At 43.0% G+C, this 21,867-nt stretch overlaps 1 long non-coding RNA gene across 1 annotated transcript in view; it reads right to left on the bottom strand.

Moving 5' to 3' along the window:
• LOC138930946 (uncharacterized) overlaps window positions 1-21,339 on the bottom strand; it is a 34,457-nt gene extending 13,118 nt beyond the window's left edge. The window contains exon 1 of the long non-coding RNA XR_011446299.1: window positions 20,970-21,339. This is a non-coding gene — a long non-coding RNA (uncharacterized lncRNA). The remainder of the gene's footprint in view (window positions 1-20,969) is intronic.
• Between the last annotated feature and the right edge of the window lie 528 nt (window positions 21,340-21,867).

The following is a 21,867-nucleotide window of genomic DNA, read 5'->3' as shown; positions in this document are numbered from 1 at the left end:
CTCCTGAGAATCTGTATGCAGGTCAAGAAGCTACAATTAGAATTGGACATGGAACAACAGACTGGTTCCAAATTGGGAAAGCAGTATGTCAAGGCTGTATATTGTCACTCTGCTTATTTTTTTTTCCTTTTTTTGGTAATATTTTTTATTGAAGGATAATTGCTCTACAGAATTTTGTTGTTTTCTGTCAAACCTCAACATAAATCAGCCATAGGTATGCACATATCCCCTCCCTTTTGAACCTCCCTTCCATCACCCTCCTCATCCCACCCCCTCTAGGTTGATACAGAGCCCCTGTTTGAGTTTCCTGAGCCATACAGCAAATTCCCATTGGCTATCTATTTTCAATATGGTAATGTAAGTTTCCATTTAACTCTTTCCATACATCACACAGTCTCCTCCCCTCTCCCCATGTCCATAATTCTATTCTCTATGTCTGTTTCTCCATTAAGTGAAGTGAAGTTGCTTAGTTGTGACCAACTCTGCAACCCCATGGACTGAAGCCTATCAGGCTCCTCGGTCCATGGGATTTTCTAGGCAAGAATACTGGAGTGGGTTGCCATTTCCTTCTCCAGGGGATCTTTCCAACTCAGGGATCAAACCTGGGTCTCCTGCATTGTAGGCAGACGCTTTACCATCTGAGCTACCAGGAAAGCCCATTTCTGTATTGCTGCCCTGTAAATAAATTCTTTAGCCCCAGTTTTCTAGATCCCATATATGTGTGTTACAATACAATATCTATCTTTTTCTGACTCACTTCACTCTGTATAATAGGTTCTAGGTTCATCCACCTCATCAGAGCTAACTCATATGTGTTCCTTTTTATGGCTGAGTAATATTCCATTGTGTATATGTACCACAACTTCTTTACCCATTCATCTGTCGATGGATATCTAGGTTGCTTCCATGTTCTAGCTGTTGTAAATAGTGCTGCAATGACCAATGGGATACATGTGCCTTTTTCAGTTTTGGTTTCCTCAGAGTATATGCCTAGGAGTGGGATTTCTGGGTCGTATGGTGGTTTTATTCCTAGTTTTTTAAGGAATCTCCATACCATCTTCCATAGTGGCTATATCAATTTACATTCCCACCAACAGTGCAAAAGTGTTTCCTTTTCTCCACACCCTCTCCAGCATTTATTGTTTGTAGACTTTTTGATGATGGCCATTCTGACAGATGTGAGGTGATATCTCATTGTAGCTTTGATTTGCATTTCTCTAATAATGAGCAATGTTGAGTATTTTTTCATGTGTTTGTCAGCCATCTCTATGTCCTCTTTGGAGAAATGCCTGTTTAGATATTTTCTCCACTTTTTGACTGGGTTGTTTGTTTTTCTGGCATTGAGTTGTATGGGCTGCTTGTATATTTTGGAAATTAATCCTTTGTCGGTTGTTTCATTTGCTATTATTTTCTCCTATTCTGAGGGTCATCTTTTCACCTTGATTATAGTTTCCTTTGCTGTGCAAAAAAAGCTTTTAAGTTTAATCAGGTCCCACTTGTTTACTCTTGTTTTTATTTCCATTACTCTAGGAGGTGGGTCATAGAGGATCTTGCTTTGATTTATGTCATCGAGTGTTCTGCCTATGTTTTCCTCTAAGAGTTTTATAGTTTCTAGTCTTACATTTAGGTCTTTAATCCATGTTGAGTTTATCTTTGTGTATGGTGTTAGGAAGCATTCTAATTTCATACTTTTACATGTAGCCCAGCACCACTTATTGAAGAGGCTGTCTTCCCCCCATTGTATATTCTTGCCTCCTTTGTCAAAAATAAGGTACCTATAGGTGCATGGGTTTATTTCTGGGCTTTCTATATTGTTCCATTGGTCTATATTTCTGTTTTTGTGCCAGTACCATATTGTCTCGATGACTGTAGCTTTACAGTATAACCTGAAGTCAGGAAGGTTGATTCCTCTAGCTCCATTCTTCTTTCTCAAGACTGCTTGGCTATTGGGGGTCTTTTGTCTTTCCATATGAACTGTGAAATTTTTTGTTCTAGTTCTGTGGAAAATGCCATTAATAATTTGATAAGGTCACACTGAATCTGTAGATTGCATTTGGTAGTATAGTCATTTTCACAATATTGATTCTTCCTACCCAGGAACATGGAATATCCCTCCATTGTTTATGTCATCTTTGATTTCTTTCATCAGTGTCTTATAATTTTCTGTGTACCATTCTTTTGTCTCCTTAGGTATGTTTATTCCTAGATATTTAATTCTTTTTGTTGCAATGGTGAATGGGATTGATTCCTTAATTTCTCTTTCTGACTTTTCATTGTTAGTATATAGAAATACAAGTGATTTCTGTGTATTGATTTTGTATCCTGCAACTTTGTTGAATTCACTGATTAGCTTTAGTAATTTTCTGATACTGTCTTTAGGGATTTCTATGTACAGTATTATGTCATCTGCAAACAGTGAGAGCTTTATTTCTTCTTTTCTGATCTGGATTTCTTTTATTTCTTTTTCTTCTCTGATTGCTGCAGCTAGGACTTCAACTATATTGAATAATATTGGTGAAAGTGGATACCCTTGTCTTATTCCTGACCTTATGGGAAATGCTTTTAGTTTTTCACCATTAAGAATAATGTTTGCTGTAGGCTTATCATATATGACCTTTACTATGTTGAGGAAGGTACCTTCCATGTCTATTTTTTGAAGAGTTTTAATCATAAATGAGTGCTGAATTTTGTCAAAGGCTTTTTCTGCATCTATTGAGATGATCATATAGTTTTTAATCTTTCAGTTTGTTAATATGGTGCATCACATTGATTGATTTGCATATATTGAAGAATCCTTGCATTCCTGGAATAAACCCAACTTGATCATGGTGTATGAGCTTTCTGATGTGCTGCTGAATTCTGTTAGCTAGAATTTTGTTGAGGATTTTTGCATCTATGTTCATCAGCGATATTGGTCTGTAGTCTTCTTTTTCTGTGTTGTCTTTGTCTGGTTTTGGTATCAGGGTGATGGTGGCCTCATAGAATGAATTTAGGAGTGTTCCTTCCTGGGCAAGAACATACAATGGAGAAAAGAAAATCTCTTTAACAAGTGGTGCTGGGAAAACTGGTCCACCACTTGTGAAAGAATGAAACTAGAACACTTTTTAACACCATACACAAAAATAAACCAAAATGGATTAAAGATCTAAATGTAAGGCCAGAATCTATAAAACTCCTAGAGGAAAACATAGGCAAAACACTCTCTGATGTAAATCATAGCAGGATCCTCTATGACCCACCTCCCAAAGTAATGGAAATAAAAGCAAAAATAAACAAATGTGACCTAATTAAACTCAAAAGCTTTTGCACAACGAAGGAAACTATAAGCAAGGTGAAAAGATGACCCACAGAATGGGAGAAAATAATAGCAAATGAAGCAACTGACAAACAATTAATCTCAAAAATATACAAGCAGCTCCTGCAGCGCAATTCCTGAAAAATAAGCGACCCAATAAAAAAAATGGGCCAAAGAACTAAACAGACATTTCTCCAAAGAAGACATACAGATGGCTAACAAACACATGAAAAGATGCTCAACATAACTCATTTTCAGAGAAATGCAAATCAAAACCACTATGAGGTACCATCTCATGCCAGTCAGAATGGCTGCCATCAAAAAGTCTACAAACTGGCGATTCATTTCCTACATGATAGTATACATGTTTCAATGCCATTCTCCCAAATCATCCCACCCTCATGCTTGAGGCTGGTGCACAGGGATGACCCAGGGAGATGTTATGGGGAGGAAGATGGGAGGGGGGTTCATGTTTGGGAACGCATGTATACCCATGGTGGATTCATGTCAATGTATGGCAAAACCAATACAGTATTGTAAAGTAGAATAAAGTAAAAATAAAAATTAAAAAAAAAATTTAATTAAAAAAAAAGTCTACAAACAATAAATGCTGGAAAGGGTGCAGAGAAAAGGGAACCCTCTTACACTGTTGGTGGGAATGCAAACTAGTACAGCCACTATGGAGAACAGTGTGGAGATTCCTTAAAAATAATGCACATAGAACTGCCATATGACCCAGCAATCCCACTGCTGGGCATACACACCGAGGAAACCAGAATGGAAAGAGACATGTGTACCCCAATATTCATCACAGCACTGTTTACAATAGCCAGGACATGGAAGCAACCTAGATGTCCATCAGCAGATGAATGAATAAGAAAGCTGTGGTACATATACACAATGGAATATTACTCATCCATTAAAAAGAATGCATTTGAATCAGTTCTAATGAGGTGGATGAAACTGGAGCCTATTATACAGAGCGAAGTCAGAAAGAAAAACACCAATACAGTATATTAAAGCATATAAATGGAATTTAGAAAGATGGTAATGATGACCCTACATGTGAGACAGCAAAAGAGACACAGATATAAAGAACAGACTTTTGGACTCTATGGGAGAAGGCAACTGTGGGCTGATTTGAGAGAATAGCATTGAATCATGTATATTACCATATGTGAAATAGATCCCCAGTCCAGGTTAGATGCATGAGACAGGGTGCTCAGGGCTGGTGCACTGGGATGACCCTGAGGGATGGGATGGGGAGTGAGGTGGGAGGGGGGTTCAGGATGGGGAACACATGTACACCCATGACTGATTCATGTCAATGTATGGCAAAAACCACCTGAACATTGTAAAGTAATTAGCCTCCAAATAAAATTTTTTAAAAAAGAAGTGTTCCTTCCTCTGCAATTTTTTGAAAGAGTTTTAGAAGAATAAGCATTAGCTCTTCTCTAAATGTTTGATGGAATTCTCGTGTGAAGCCATCTGGTCCTGGGCTTTTGACTTTTGGGAGATTTTTTATTACAGCTTCAATTTTAGTGCTTGTAATTGGGTTGTTCATAATTTCTATTTCTTTCTGGTTCAGTCTTAGAAGATTGAACTTTTCTAAGAATCTGTCCATTTATTCCAGGTTATCCATTTTCTTGCCATATAGTTGTTCATAATAGTCTCTTATAATCCATTGTATTTCTTCATTGTCTGTTGCAACCTCTCCTTTTTCATTTCTAATTTTGTTGATTTGATTCTTCCTTCTTTTTTTCTTAATGAGTCTGGCTAAAGGTTTGTCAATTGTGTTTATCTTCTCAAAGAACCGGCTTGTTGTTTTATTAATCTTTATCATTGTTTCTTTCATTTATTTTTCATTTATTTCTGCTCGGACCTTTATGATTTCTTTCCTTCTACTATTTTTTTTAATTCTTCTTTTTCCAGTTGTTTTAGGAATAAAGTTAGGTTGTCTATTTGATGGTTTTCTTTTTTCTCGAGGTAAGATTGTATTGCTATAAATTTCCCTCTTAGAACTGTTTTTGCTGCATCCCATAGGTTTGAGTTGTAGTGTTTTCATTGTCGTTTCTATAATTTTTTTAATTTCCCTTCTGATTTATTTAGTAACCTGTTGGTTATTTAGAAATGTGTTGTTTAATCTCCATGTGTTCGTGTTTCTTACAGTTTTTTTCTTGTAATTGATGTCTAGTCTCATAATGTTGTGGTCAGAGAAGATGCTTGATATGATTTCAACTTTCTTAAATTTACTGAAGTTTGATTTGTGACCCAAGATGTGGTCTATCCTGGAGAATGTTCCATGTGCACTTGAGAAGTTATATTCTTCTGCAATTTGATAGAATGTCCCAAAGATATCAATGAGATCCATCTCATCTAATGTATCATTTAAGACTTGTGTTTCCTTATTAATTTTCTGTTTTGATGATCTGTCCATTGGTGTGAGTGGGCTGTTAAAGTCTCCTACTATTATTGTGTTACTGTCAATTTCTCCTTTTATGTCTGTTAGTGTTTGTCTTATGTGTTGAGGTGCTCCTATGTTGGGTGCATAGATATTTATAATTGTTATATCTTTCTCTAGGATTGACCCCTTGATGATTGTGTAATATCCTTCCTTATCTCTTGTAATCTTCTTTATTTTAAGGTCTATTTTGTCTGACATAAGGACTGCTACTCCAGCTTTCTTTTGCTTTCCATTTGCATGGAATATGTTTATCCATCCTCTCACTTTCAGACTTATATGTGTCTTTAGGTCTGAAGTGGGTTTCTTGTAGACAACATATATATGGGGCTTGTTTTTGCATCCATTTTGCCAATCTGTGTCTTTGGGTTGGAGCAGTTAATCCATTTACATTTACAGTAATTATTGATATATATGTTCCCACAGCCATTTTCTTAATTGTTTGTAGTGATTTTGTAGCTCTTTTATCTTCTCCTGTATTTCTTGACTATATAAGTCCCTTTAACATTTATTGTAAAGCTGGTTTGGTGATACTGAATTCTCTTACCTTTTGCTTGTCTGAAAATCTTTTTATTTCTCCATTAATTTTGAATGACATCCTTGCTGGGTACAGTAATCTTGGTTGTAGATTTTTCCCTGTCACTACTTTAAATATATCCTGCCATTCCCTTCTGGCCTACAGAGTTTCTGCTGAAAGATCAGCTGTTAAGCAAGCATATGGGGTTTCCCTTGTATGTTACTTGTTGTTTCTCCCTTGCTGCTTTTAATATTTTTTCTTTGTGTTTAGTCTTTGTTAGTTTGGTTAGTTTGTGTTTGTGTCTTGGTGTGTTTCTCCTTGGGTTTATCTTGTATGGGACTCTTTGTGCCTCTTGGACTTGATTGACTATTTCCTTTTCCATGTTGGGGAAATTTTCACCTATCATCTCTTAAAAAAATTTCTCATACCATTTCTTTCTCTCTTCTTCTTCTGGGACCGCTATAATTCAAATGTTGGTGCATTTGATATTATCCCAGAGGTCTCTGAGACTATCCTCAGTTCTTTTCATTCTTTTTACTTTATTCTGCTCTTCAACAGTTATTTCCACCATTTTATCTTCCAGCTCACTGATTTGTTCTTCTGTTTCAGATATTCTGCTATTGATTCCTTCTAGAGTATTTTTAATTTCAGTAATCGTGTTTTTTGTCTCTGTATGTTTATTCTTTAATTCTTCTAGATCTTTGTTAATTGATTCTTGCATTTTCTCCATTTTGTTTTCAAGGTTTTTGATCATCTTTACTATCATTATTCTGAATTCTTTTTCAGTTAGTTTGCCTATTTCCTCTTCATTTATTTGGACTTCTGTGTTTCTAGTTTGTCCCTTCATTTGTGTAGTATTTCTCTGCCTTTTCATTATTTTTTTTTAACTTATTGTGTTTTAGGTCTCCTTTTCCCAGGCTTCAAGGTTGAATTCTTTCTTCTTTTGGTTTCTGCCCTCCTAAGCTTGGTCCAGTGGTTTGTGTAAGCTTTGTATAGGGTGACATTTGTGCTGAGTTCTTGTTTGTTTGTTTTTCCTCTGATGGGAACGGCTGAGTGAGGTGCTAATCCTGTCTGCTGATGATTGGGTTTGTACATTTGTTTTGCTTGTTGTTTAGATGAGGCATCCTGCACAGGGTGCTACAGATGGTTGGGTGATGCCGGGCCTTGTATTCAAGTGGTTTCCTTTGTATGAGCTCTCACTATTTGATACTCCCTAAGGTTAGTCCTCTAGTAGTCTAGGTTCTTGGAGTCAGTGCTCCCACTTCAAAGGCTCAGGGCTTGATCTCTGGTCAGTAACAAAGATTCCACAAGGGGTTTGTTATGGCATTAACTGAAATTAAAACAAATATTCAAAAACAAGAAACCAAAGATGAACCCCAGACAAATGGCAGTTACAAAATCAGGCAAATAATAATTAAAATAATTGAATATACACATATACATATAAACCCATGAGCAAAGTCAAAACAGTCCAACAAAAATAAAGTACAATAGATAAACCCGGCGAACAAAGGAACTCAAAAATTATATTTACCAGTTAAGAACAAAACTAACTAAAGCACAAACTGGAAAACAAAACTAAAGCAAGGTGCAAAGGGGTTAATAAAGCAATGAAAACAAAACTAACAAATATGTTTAGAGGAAATGAAAGAAAGCAAAGAAAGAGAATAAATATGCAAAGTTAGATAGAGGTAGATGCAGAAGATTTATATACATTAAAGATTAATTGCAAGGGGAAAAGAACAGTGGGAAAGGAAAACAAAGAAATAAATGTAGAAACAATGTAATATTTTTTAAAAAATTAAAAGCTAAAATTATAAAAAACAGAAAAGAAAAAAAAATGGATGAAGAAAGATAAATGGGGGAAAAAAAGGAAAACACAAAACTGCAAAAGCCCAATGTAGAGGCAGGGGTTTATAACAACAATAAAATATCTGACTGAGGAAAATAAAAGCTCAAAAGCTTAATTAGATTTATAGTGCCAATAAAATCGACAACTACAACGGGGGAGGGGGAATCCAAAAGAATCTTTAGAATAAGTCAAAACATAAGAATAATAAATGCTTTTCTTGAGTCACTGCTGTCACAGTCCTTTCCCTCGCTGGGGGTCACAGTCCACCTCAACTTCCTAGGATGCCCTCCAACACTGTGCTGATCTCTGGACCTGCTGTGGGGGCAGGTCAAATTCTAATCTGGTGCTACTCCTGTGTGTTCTTCCTCCAATGTCCACAGTTATCAGAACTAGTACGTCTTCTTTTGTGGGAGTTCTCAATGAACTTTTACATATTCCATAGACACAGAGTCTGCTGAGTTGATCAAGTGAATTTAATCTGCAGCTTGTACAGGTGGTGGGAAGGTTTGGGGTCTTCTTCCTTAAGCACACTGCCCCTGGGTTTCATTTGTGGTTTTATTCCCACCTCTGCATGTGGGTCGTCCACTGGTGTTTCCTCCTGAGTCTGCCCTAGAGGACTTGGGTTTGCCCCTGTGAGGGCCAGGTGTGGAGGTGTTACAGCTTGGGTTGCAGGGGTACTGGCAGCACCAGGTACTCAGGGGAGTTGGCAGCTAGGGCAACAGGAAATATAGTGCTCTAGAAGGGTATGGCAACCAGTATGGGCCAATACGCTCCAGTATTCTTGCCTGGAGATCCCCTTCCCTGACAGAACCCTGGCAGACCACAATCTACAAGGTTGTAGAGTGTTCAGTTCAGTTCAGTCACTCAGTCGTGTCCGACTCTTTGTGACCCCATGAACTGCAGCACACCAGGCCTCCCTGTCCATCACCAACTCCTGGAGTCCACCCAAACCCATGTCCATCAACTTGGTAATGCCATCCAACCATCTTAGAAGGGGACAACCTCTGTTGTCCCCCTCTCCTCCTGCCCTCAATCTTTCCCAGCATCAGGGTCTTTTCAAATGATTCAGCTCTTCACATCAGGTGGCCAAAGTATTGGAGCTTCAGCTTCAATATCAGTCCTTCCAATGAACACCCAGGACTGGTCTCCTTTAGGATGAACTAGTTGGATCTCCTTGCAGTCCAAGGGACCAGTAAGAGTCTTCTCCAATACCGCAGTTCAAAAGCATCAATTCTTCCATGCTCAGCTTTCTTTATAGTCCAACTCTCACATCCATAAATGACCACTGGAAAAACCATAGCCTTGACTAGACAGACCTTTGTTGGCAAAGTAATGTCTATGCTTTTTAATATGCTGTCTGGGTTGTCATAACTTTCCTTCCAAGGAGTAAGTGTCTTTTAATTTCATGGCTGCAATCACCATCTGCAGTGATTTTGGAGCCCAAAAAAATAAAGTCAGCCCCTGTTTCCACTGTTTCCCCATCTATTTCCCATGAAGTGATGGGACTGGATGCCATGATCTTCATTTTCTGAATGTTGAGCTTTAAGCCAACTTTTTCACTCTCGTCTTTCACTTTCATCAAGAAGTGTTAGACACTACCAAAGCAACCCTGTGCACATAGACACAAGACATTTTTGGCCTGTGGCAGCTCTGCCCCAGTGAGACTTGAACATGAAAGTGGTGCAGCTGCTGGGCTTGCAGGGACCCTGGTGGCACCAAGTGTATAGGGAGATGGACTGTCTCTGCCACAGGAGTTATGGCCCTATCAGAGTCTTTTTTCGAGCCTCTTGTAGCTGGGAATTAGAAGGCCTCTTTGGGCAGTCTTTCTCCGTAGCTCCACCCATTCATGCACTTAGAGGGCTCCCTTGCCTGGGGTCCTTCTCTGTTATTTGTCACTTCAGGCACATAGAGAGGCCCCCCTGGCTGGTTTAGTGCATCAGTCACTTAAAGGAGCACCCTGGGTAGGGTCCTATTCTGTAGTTCAGTGTGTCAGGCTTTTGATGGGCCAGCCTCTCTATTGTTCAGCTGCCAATATTGGTATGTGGGGGAGAGAGGCTATGGTGATGGCTCCATCTCCTACAGGTGACTCAGCAGTATTGCCTTGCTTCCTTGGCTGCCCTGCTTTCCTCCACAGGCATTTCCCACCACAGTCTCCTCCCTCACATCCCCTTGATCCGTCTCTCTACAGTCAACAGCATCCCTCGCCCGGGGATTGCTCCACAATCCCTAAACTCCAGCTCCCAGCCACTGCGCCTTCCAGGGGACCTACTTCCCTGTCTGGGGTATGTATGGCTGCAGCAAGGACTGTCTGATTCTTATTCCAATTAGGTTGCCAACAGTGATCAGCTGTTTCACTCTGAGTCTTACATGTTTCTCCTCTGACTCAGACAATTCCCCCAATGTGGGGATTGAATCCCTGCTTCAGTTCCTCCACCCACTGAGGGCAGGCCCAGTCCTAGTAACACTCCCATTTTCCCCCTAGTTCCTTCCTCTACCAAGTTTTGCGTGAGTCTATATATTCTTTTCCGCTGGTCAGGTACTCTTGTCTACTCTCAGCTAGTGTTCTGCATGCACTTCTGTGTCTGAAGGTGTATTCCTGATGTATCCGTGGAGAGAGATGTACTCCACGTCCACCTACTTCTCCACCATCTTGTTCTCTCCTGTCACCCTGCTTATTTAACTTATATGCAGAGTACATCATGCAAAATGCGGGGCTGGATGAAGCACAAGCTGGAATCAATATTGCTGGGAGAAATATCAATAACCTCAGATACACAGATGACACCACCCTTATGGCAGAAAGCAAAGAAGAACAAAAGAGCCTCTTGATGAAGGTGAAAGAGGAGAGTGAAAAAGCTGGGTTAAAATTCAACATTGAAAAAACTAAGATCATGGCATCCGGTCCCGTAACTTCATGGCAAACAGATGGGGAAACAATGGAAACAGTGACAGACTATTTTTGGGGGGGTGGCTCCAAAATCACTGCAGATGGTGACTACAGCCATGACACTAAAAGACACTTGCTCCTTGGAAGAAAAGTTATGACCAAACTAGATAGCATATTAAAAAGCAAAAACAATTCTGGTTTCCTCAGTGTGTATGCCCAGCAGTGGGATTGCTGGGTCATATGGCAGTTCTATTTGCAATTTTTTAAGGAATCTCCACACTGTTCTCCATAGTGGCTGTACTAGTTTGCATTCCCACCAACAGTGTAGGAGGGTTCCCTTTTCCCACACCCTCTCCAGCATTTATTGCTTGCAGATTTTTGGATCGCAGACATTCTGACTGGTATGAAGTGGTACCTAATTGTGGTTTTGATTTGCATTTCTCTAATAATGAGTGATGTTGAGCATCTTCTCATGTGTTTGTTAGCCATCCGTATGTCTTCTTTGGAGAAATGTCTATTTAGTTCTTTGGCCCATTTTTTGATTGGGTCTTTTATTTTTCTGGAATTGAGTTGCATAAGTTGCTTGTATATTTTTGAGATTAGTTGTTTGTCAGTTGTTTCATTTGCTATTATTTTCTCCCATTCAGAAGGCTGTCTTTTCACCTTGCTTATATTTTCCTTTGTTGTGCAGAAGCTTTTCATTTTAATTAGATCCCATTTGTTTATTTTTGCTTTTATTTCCAGAATTCTGGGAGGTGGATCATGGAGGATCCTGCTGTGATTTAGGAAACCAGAATTGAAAGAGACACATGTACCCCAATGTTCATCGCAGCACTGTTTATAATAGCCAGGACATGGAAACAACCTAGATGTCCATCAGCAGATGAATGGATAAGAAAGCTGTGGTACATATACACAATGAAGTATTACTCAGCCATTAAAAAGAATACATTTGAATCAGTTCTGTTGAGATGGATGAAACTGGAGCCAATTATACAGAGTGAAGTAAGCCAGAAAGAAAAACACCAATACAGTATACTAACACATATATATGGAATTTAGAAAGATGGCAATGACGACCCTGTATGCAAGACAGCAAAAAAGACACAGATGTGTATAGCGGACTTTTGGACTCAGAGGGAGAGGGAGAGGGTAGGATGATTTGGGAGAATGGCATTGAAACATGTATACTATCATGTAAGAATCTAATCACCAGTCTATGTCCGATGCAGGATACAGCATGCTTGGGGCTAGTGCACGGGGATGACCCAGAGGGATGTTGTGGGGAGGGAGGTGGGAGGGGGGTTCATGTTTGGGATCGCATGTACACTCGTGGTGGATTCATGTCAATGTATGGCAAAAACCAATACAGTATTGTAAAGTAAAATAAAAATAAAAAATTTAAAAAAAAAAGTTTACAGCCCCATGGCTAAAAAAAAAAAAAAAAAAAAAAGGAAGCAAAAACATTACTTTGCCAATGAAGGTCTGTCTAGTCAAAGCTATTGTTTTTCCAGCAGTCATCTGTGGATGTGAGAATTGGACCATAAAGAAAGCTGAGCACCAAAGAATTGATGCTTTTGAAGTGTGGTGTTGGAGAAGACTCTTGAGAGCCCCTTGGACTGTAAGGAGATCAAATCAGTCAATCCTAAAGGAAATCAATCCTGAATATTCATTGGAACAGCTGGTGCTGAAGCTGAAACTCTGATACTTCAGCCACCTGATGTGAAGAACTGACTCATTGGAAAAGACCCTTATGCTGGGGAAGACTGAAGGCAGGAGGAGAAGGGGACGACAGAGGATGAGATGGTTAGATGGCATCAGCAGCTCAATGGACATGAGTTTGAGCAGGCTCCAGGAGTTGGTGATGGACAGGGAGGCCTGGTGTCCATGGGGTTGCAAAGAGTCGGACACGACTGAGTGACTGAACAGAACTGTGAAATTAAAATATCTCCTGCCATCTTAATCAACAAGAAATGTCACAGCCAACAGCGATTTCTGGCTTCCAAATGTCAATGAGGTCTCTGAAAACTGTGATCCAGCAGATGCCACCAGCCCCCTCAGTTCTTGCTGAGGAGCTGGCAGAATGCAAGAAGCAATGTGAACAGGAAACAGGATTGGCCCCAGATAGCTGAGGAGCCTAAGCAAGGAATGAACTCAAGGAGCCCAGAGGCTTGCATCTTCTCATACACAGAATGCTAAATTCCTTAACTTGATGTTCAAACTGGCTGCTCGCTTTGTTGCAAACTTATATATAGCCTGACTTCCCCTCCTGCCTCCTTGGAGCAGTTTTCTCAAGAGCTACTGAGATGCTGTCTCCCAGGCTCAGAGTCCTAAACATTTCTACCAAATAAAATAACTCTCTACTTTCAGGTTGTGACTATATTTTTTAGTAGACATGTTTTTATACCCAACAGCTAGAACTTGAGGCTTTACTTCCTAAAATTAGCAGGCTAACTTTTTCTTAGCTCACTAGAGACTCTTTACCCAGAAATGAAACCACCAGCAAATGCTTGTCCCTACTATACAAGGTAACTGAAGAACTGTCACCTCAGGAAATGCTGATTCAGTTAACCCTAGGGGTAACCATGGGAGTAGCCTTGGGTGAACCAGAGTCCCTGGTCTGGATCTATGCAACTCTAAGTCAGGTTTAGGAACTTGCATTAGCTAACAACCTGGGAGCTCTTTATAAATGGGGACCTTAGGTCCCAGCAGACCTCCTGAACCCAATGCTGCATGTCCACAAGACCCTGCAGGATCTGCAGGCACAGGTACCCTTGACAGGCACTTGTCTGTACCAGACTCTCACAGCAACTTCAGGAAAGGAACAGCTTGCTCACAGCTCAGATCTTACAAAGACTTAAAAGTAATAGTCACTTCATGCCATAACCCACAGCTGTGTCACTGACACATCAGCCAGTTTCTCCCCCATGTTTCTTAGCAGCCTGCCAAGTCTGAAGCGTATGGGGTTTCCTTTCTTGGAACTCCTTACAAACAAGATTGGTGTTTGAGAACGTCAGCCTCCTGTTCTTACCCAATGCTCCTGAACACCAAGGTGAGATGGGAGGTAGAGATCCCCGGCCCCCCAGGGTGAGTAACTGGAGTTTGTTCCCTATGGACAGAAACTCCAAAATATCCATAGTAGGACAATCAACAGAAGAAGCTGGGTCCTGCCCAGATAGCAGATAAGGAGACCACATATTTCTCATTCTCCAAGTCAAGGAAACCCTCCCAACTCAAAAGCTCCTTGGAGCAAAAGGGGAGTGATGTCAACTACCCACAGGCCTCTTCAGTGGAATCCATCTTGGTTGAGTGATGCACATGTACACATGGGAGGATCCTGAGACATACCAAACATGGACTCAGAACCAGACGAATTAAGATGACTGGCCAAAGGAAATCCAGAAGGAATGTCCCATAAAAGAGATTCAAACCACCACAAGGGCATGGCTCTCTCTAGGTCCACCAGTGTGTCTACCCACACATACTGTACTCTTTCTCCTGATAAACACTTGACTTGTTTCACTACTTTCTGTCTTTGTGGGAATTCTTTTCTGCAAAACTGAAGGGCCAAGGTCTTGTCACTGACTGCTGGTCTAGTGGCTAAGACCCAGTGCTCTCACTGCCGAGACTCCACCTTAATCTCTGGACCTCAATCTCTGGCCAGGAACCGAAACCCAGCTTCAAGCTGCTGAAGGCCAAGGCCACCCAAGACCTTAGGAAGCCCTTTCTAAGGGAACAGTGCAGACCTGCTCAGGGTACCACGGAGCTTCCACAGTAGGCCCCAGAATGATGTGAGCCAACAGAAACACCGTCAAGGAGACTAAGTACATTATATGTAGCAGAACAAATTTCTGATGTATTATCCAAGGTCATTTTCAGGTTGGGGAGGATGTCTGTCCAGAGGCCCTCTTCCCACTGACACTGAGACCTCCATCACCTCAGGGAAAAGCAGATGTAGCTGAGAAATACGAGAATATGGGGACTATGTTCAGATTTTGGCTTTTAAAACAGGCTCTTCTGAAAGCTCATTTCCATAAGAATAGTTACGAATGATAGGGCTTTCATTTGAAAGAGCGGGGCTTTGTGGACTGCAGAAAGGATTTTCTAAATCCCAGGAAGTGAAGTGAAGTCACTCAGTCATGTCCAACTCTTTGCGACCCCATGGACTGTAGCCCACTCAGGCTCCTCTGTCCATGGGATTCTCCAGGCAAGAATACTGGAGTGGTTGCCATTTCCTCCTCCAGGGGATCTTCCCAACCCAGGGATTGAACTTGGGTCTCCTGCATTGCAGGCAGATGCTTTATCTGCTGAGCCACCAGGGAATCCCAGGAATGTTCTTCTAATTATTGAGAATCAGAGGCTGAGTGGTCTCAGGGTATGAAATGTTTAACTGCAAGCCCTGGAGTGGGGAAGAATGAAATTAACATGGGGGTGGTTTCCTGCCCTCCAGGAAGAAGAAAAGTCCCTCCTGGGATTGAGGGAAATGCCCAGAGAGGGATCAGGAGGTAAGGAGCAGAAGCAAGAGACTATGAGCAGGGCCTGTGTCTCGCCCTCATGCGGGTTCAACCCCCAGGGGCAGAGGCAAGGAAGAGACCCCCGTAGAAAGCCCAGAGTAGAGGGGCCAGTGCCTTGTTCGCCTTGAGGCACTCTGGGAGGAAATGGCCCCACAGAGACCCCATGCCAACATGTGGAGGCCTGGGGAGAGCATTCCTTAGGGCCTAATGTGGCTCCCCCCAAGGCCCTCCAGTAGAAGGCGGAGGGCAATTCTGGTGTGGCCAGAGACTCTCTCAAGGAACACTGAAGGGAGCCGGGACCTAAGGCCAGCCTGATTGCAGTATGGGGAAGCAAATCCCACGGCTGAGGCTGTAGCAAGGACAGGCCAAAGGGGGGGGTGGCTGCGAACAGATGGAGTGGGTGGCCAAGTGTCAGAAGGCAGTGCCAGGGATCTGCTAGCCAGGGATGATGGCTGAGCAGGTCTCGAAATCCCACAACCAAAGGTCAGCAGAGCCAGACCCTCACCCCACTCAAGTCAACACTCAGATCACAGCAGGAGGAGAAGGCCAAAAGTTGAGTCCACATAGTCTGAGTGCAAATCTTGAGGAGTCTGAATTACTTCAAGAGTCAAGAGTGGTTTTTCTGTCATCTGTGGAGACAGGTGATCCTAAGTTTGGTTACCAACAAACATTCGTATAGTCAAAGCTATGGTTTTTCCAGTAGTCATGTATGGATATGAGAGTTGGACCATAAAGAAAGCTAAGCTTTTAAGAATTGATGCTTTTGAACTGTGGTGTTGGAGAAGACTCTGGAGAGTCCCTTGGACTGCAAGGAGATCAAACCAGTCAATCCTAAAGGAAATCAACCCTGAATATTCATTGGAAGGACTGATGCTGAAACTCCAATACTGTGGCCACCTGATGTAAAAAGTTGACTCATTTGGAAAAGACCCTGATGCTAGGAAACATTTAAGGCAGGAAAAGGGGATGGCAAAGGACAAGATGGTTGGATGGCGTCACTGACTCAATGGACATGAGTTTGAGCAAACTCTGGGAGTTGGGAGGGGCATCTGGCTCCACGTGACACACAGAGTTAAGCCTAAGCCACCCGTCCCACCACCTGCCAGTCTCTCTCTGAAGGGTGTGTGTCACCTCACACACCCTTCAGCACATGAACATTGTTGATTTTCTCCAAATACCCTACCCTTCTTCATATACTCCCACCTTTGAACACGCCTCACCCACAGGCTTCTAATACTTTGGTGTAATTATTTACATCTGGCTATGTTCTCTTTCAAACGTGAAGGCTCTGTGTTATTCATATGCTTATCCCATTTCCCCACCAACAGTTCCAACTTTGTGGATCCACTCAGCAGTTCATGTGTTAGCCCACAAGAATCAACACCTTCCAAAGATGGAATGGGCTGCCTCAGGAGAGAGGACATCCCCCCTCATGGGAGATGTGCAAGCATCAGTTCTACCCAGGGCTGACAGTGATGCCACGAGAGGGGGCAGAAGACTGTGACCCTCAGGAGCCTATGCTATGCTCAGAGTCTGAAGGTCCCTGAGTACTAGGAAGAGGCACCAGTGGCCGCAGGCTGAGGGGGAGGATGCTGGGACCAACATGGGTGGAGTTCCAGCAGCCCCAAGGGAGTGGGGAAGAGGGCTCTGGTGGCAGATGCCAGCAACAGGGGCAGCTCAAATATAATGGAGCATGTATTCGGCTTCCTGAAGTCCCTATGGAAAACATATGGTAACTCACTCAACTACAGTGTCTGTGCCATGCGCCATGCCAAATGATGCTTTAGTGCATGGAGGGAGGCATGCACGGGTGCAGTGCAGTCCCTATAGATGAGAGGTATGGTAGACAGTGTGTGTTGTGTGTGTTAGTCTGGGTGTTAGTCACTCAGTCATGTCTGACTCTTTGCGACCCCATGGACTATAGCCTGCCACGCTCCTCTGTCCATGGGATTCTCCAGGCAAGAATACTGGAGTGGGTTGCCATTTCCTTCTCCGGTGGTAGACAGTAAAATAGCAGAAAATAAACTATGCCATTAAAAAATCTATTGGGTTGGTCAAAAAGTTCATTCAGGTTTCTCTGTTGCATTGTACGGAAAAACCTAAACAAACTTTTTGGCCAACCCACTACTTCTGCACCTACCTTTAGCTACAATACCAGTTCCAGCCCATGCCTTCCTCAAACACTTCTTCACTCCAAGGTTCTCAGGCAGCAATAGGCTTACGGAAGTTTATGGAAGGTGGTCAGATGGAAGGAGATGGGTGGAGAAGCTAAGGAATCAAGGTAATGTACTGTACCACCCCCTCCACCATGGACAGCTCCACATTTAGAGTCAGGAAAACCACCTGACCCTCTAAGAGGATAGAAGCAATTACATTTGCCCCAGCTGTCTTTTTATGTAATCCAAATGGATATAATCTGGGCAGGCTGAGTATTTTAAAAATCCCAGCAATGACTATTTTGATTCCTGGTTTGATTTGAAATCCTGTGACACTGATGGAAAACCACAGCTCGGGAAAATGACCAGCACTGGGGATAGCCGAGACTATTTTCCATTATACATTTGCCAAAAGAGCAGTTAGAATTTTTGAGTCCTTGCCTGTTATAAAGTACAGCAAGAAAAATGCAAATTTTAGATATAATTTCAAAGCTCTTTCATTCAGATCATAGTCATTTGGGTTTTTGTTTTTGTTTTTTGGCCATGCCCCATGGCATGTGGAATCTTAGTTCGCCAACCAGGGATTGAACCCATGTCCCCTGCTGTGGAAGCACACAGTCCTAACCCCTGGATCACCAGGGAAGTCCTTGGATCTTAGTCATTTATGAAACAAGTCAAAGAGTGATTCCTTCCATCTTTCACTGAGATTTTGTTGGGCTGTAAGGCAAAGATGGTTTGGAGTAATTTAGCATATCATGAGCATCTCCTTCAATAAAGAGGTGTGTGAGGGACTCAGAGGTCAAAATACCAATAGAAAGCCAACAAACTGGATACGAAGGACAGTATCATTCAGGCCAAAATATCACCCTTACATCTAAATGATACGAACAATCAATTCCACAAGACAGAAGTGTGCTGTGCAATTATCTAGGTAATGTTATATAGGTAAGTGGTTCCATTTCCTGTGTGTTGGGAAGAGCCCCTGCAGACAAAGGCTTCCATCTTAGGCTGCCTCTCCATCGTACTCTATAAAAGCGTTCTCTTGTTCCACCAGCACTCAAGGAGCACCATAGATGTACCAGGGACTGTGCTGGGGGTGCAAAGATGGATGAGATGTGGCCATAGCCTGCGGCACCTCACTCTAGCTAGGGACACACACACAATCAGGCTGCCAAGAGAAGGGAGTTGAAAAGGAGGTCCCTGTGCAATGAGTATCTGCATCTGAGGAGGGCGCAGGGTGTGTTGAATCATGCCCCAGGGAGAGACGGCATGTCCAGGCTGGCTCCTCAGGGGGCCCTGACCAAGAAGCTCAGAGGAAGGGCATTCCAAGCTCAGAGGACAACTGGAGCAAAGGGAAAAAGTGGACTCCATGTACAAAGTACAAAGGTACAAAGGACAGACTCCGTGCGCCTGGAGTGTAGGGTGCGCGGGAAGGCTGAGCACAGAGCAAGGCTGGTGAGATGGGGAGAGAAACCCAGCAACAAAACCCGGCAGTGGTCAGAGAGCAACGGGAAATTAGAAGGCCCCAGAAATGTCCCGGAAATGGAAGCAAAGACAAGAGTGTCTAGGAAAAGAACACGGTCAGCAGGGTCATTATGCCTGGAGGGACTGAGCTGAGACCACTGGACTGGGTGGCCCAAAGGCCATCTGAGAACTGAGCCGGGATAGGACAAAAGTCAGAGCCCGTGGCTGAGGAACGACAGTTGCCACTTAGAGGAGGACTGAGCAAGGATGTGAGTGGAGGGAGAGGCAGGAGGCGGGCGGGAGGGAGGACTGGGGTTCATCTCTGCGGACTTCCGCGTGTCCGTAAGCTGATGAGAAACTACCCGAGAGTGAGCGCCCTGGATCACCAAGGGAGGGAGAATGAAGGAAAACGTGCTCCAGAGACGGGAGGGTAAAGGGGCCAGCCTGGGACAGAAAACACACCCCTCTTCCTCAGGACGCAGGGAAGAGGCAAGGGCACAAGGAGGTATGGGCAAATCAGGGCAGGAAGGGACAAGGAGGAGGCAAGCGGTAGCAGGGAGCACTGAGGACCCCACCGAGGGTCTCAACCCCAGGTCTGCTCTGATGCCCCAGCAGCCATTTCCCTGGAGTCTGAGCAGCACGGGCGCATGGAGAGCGCTTGACAAAGGGAGCAATTCTAGGGAGCCCACAGGGAGGGAAACTCCCCTCTTCCCAGCCCCCCAGTAAGTCCCTGGGACCAACCAGAGTCTCTGACCCGAAGAGAAATGCCTAGGGACAAATGGGACAACTGCCAAAGCTCAGGCACCTTGTCTGCCTTCCAGGACCTGAGTTAGCCGCTTCAGGAGGAAAGCAGTTTACCTGATTCCACAAATAGACGTGTCTATTTTTTTTTTTTTGCCTCTGTATATGGTGCCTGAGGATATTATCATGTGACGGGATGACATATGGTAGGACTGGACTAGGGAGACAGGGAGTCCAGATCATTAATTATCCCGTTATCTGTCCTCTTCTGGAAGGAACTTTCTTGGGAGCATAGAGTAATTTCATTGTTAATGAGGAAAATGATTGCCCTTCAAACAACAGGGTTTGGGGAGGGGGATAAATTAGGAGACTGGGATTAATAGATACACAGTGTGTGTGTGCTCAGTCGCTCAGTTGTATCTGACTCTTTGCGACCCTGTGGATTTTAGCCCACCAGGTTCCTCTCTCTGTTCATGGGATTCTCCAGGCAAGAATACTGGAGTAGGTTGCCATGTCCTTCTCCAGGGATCTTCCCGACCCAGGGACTGAACCCATGTCTCTTATGTCTCCTGCATTGGCAGGTGGATTCTTTAACACTTGCACCACCTGGGAAGCCCTAGCAGATACACACTACTGTATATAAAATAGATAAACAGCAAGGTCCTACTGTATAGCACAGGGACTATATTCAATATCTTGTAGTAATCTATCACGAAAAAGAATACATATATATGTCTAGCTGAATCACTCTGCTGTACACCAGAAACTAACACCACACTGTAACTCAACTATTCTTCAATAAAGAAAAATGAGAGTCCTGTGATTTTATGTCCTCTAAAATTGAGCCTCAAACCGGAAGTCGAGTATTTTGGTGCTCAGGTTAATTTCTACATAAACACCTAACTGGTGTCTGCGCCACAGCTGAGCCTTAGCACATGTCAACAGAGGCTTGCAGAGGCTCTCTGGGAGACATCTGAAAGTCCATGCCTTGTAAGCATGTGCTGCAGACCCAGGGCTGGGGTCTCTTACTAAACCTCAGTGTCATGCCGCAGGGGACAGGTGAACACAGGAGGACCCCTCACCTGCTTCCTTTATATGCTTGTAAATATCATCAGCGGAGAAGGCGATGGCACCCCACTCCAGTACTCTTGCCTGGAAAATCCCATGGACGGAAAAGCCTTGTTGGCTACAGTCCAGGGGGCCGCGAAGAGTGGGACACGACTGAGCGACTTCACTTTCACTTTTCACTTTCATGCATTGGAGAAGGAAATGGCAACCCACTCCAGTGTTCTTGCCTGGAGAATCCCAGGGATGGGGGAGCCTGGTGGGCTGCCGTCTATGGGGTCGCACAGAGTCAGACACGACTGAAGTGACTTAGCAGCAGCAGCAGCAGCAAACATCATCAGAGCCAGCAGAAGAGTATGGAATGTCACCGTGGGCCACAAAGTCAATCTGTTGGAGAGAGAGAAGAGTGACATCACCATTGGGATGGGAGTACATGTCCACGATTTGAAAATGCATATTTTTTAAACAAAACAGCTATAGTAAAGCAGTTGAAATAAGCAGTTTATAAGGTAGACTTGAATCCTGGACTGAAAGGTATTTCCACTGTCTTTGTTTCCATGAACTGATGGGAACTCAATTGGTTTCTCTCCTTTGCTGGCCCCTCTTTCTTCTCTTACCTCTGACAGAAGGTTTTAGGTTTTTTGGCATTTTGTTCTTCTGCCTCTAAAATCTCTCCTTCAGAGATTTCGTTCATCCATCAGATTTTACTCACCTCTACTATGAGGACCCGAAATCCTCATTTCCTGTCCCACTGATGGCAATAGGCCCTCCCTCACACTTAAGTCATATTTTATTTATTTTTTGCCTCCAAAATTGTGTTTTTGTTTTCAGCAAGCAGCAAGAAACCCTTGAATCACTTGACCAAAGGTGGGCACTTAGTAAAGCCATGAAATGTTAACGGCAGAGAAGAAAACT

Source organism: Ovis canadensis, chromosome X, assembly GCF_042477335.2.
Source record: "Ovis canadensis isolate MfBH-ARS-UI-01 breed Bighorn chromosome X, ARS-UI_OviCan_v2, whole genome shotgun sequence".
NCBI lineage: Eukaryota > Metazoa > Chordata > Mammalia > Artiodactyla > Bovidae > Ovis > Ovis canadensis.
The sequence above is the reverse complement of the archived record's forward strand: the minus strand, read 5'-3'. Positions and strand labels throughout refer to the sequence as shown.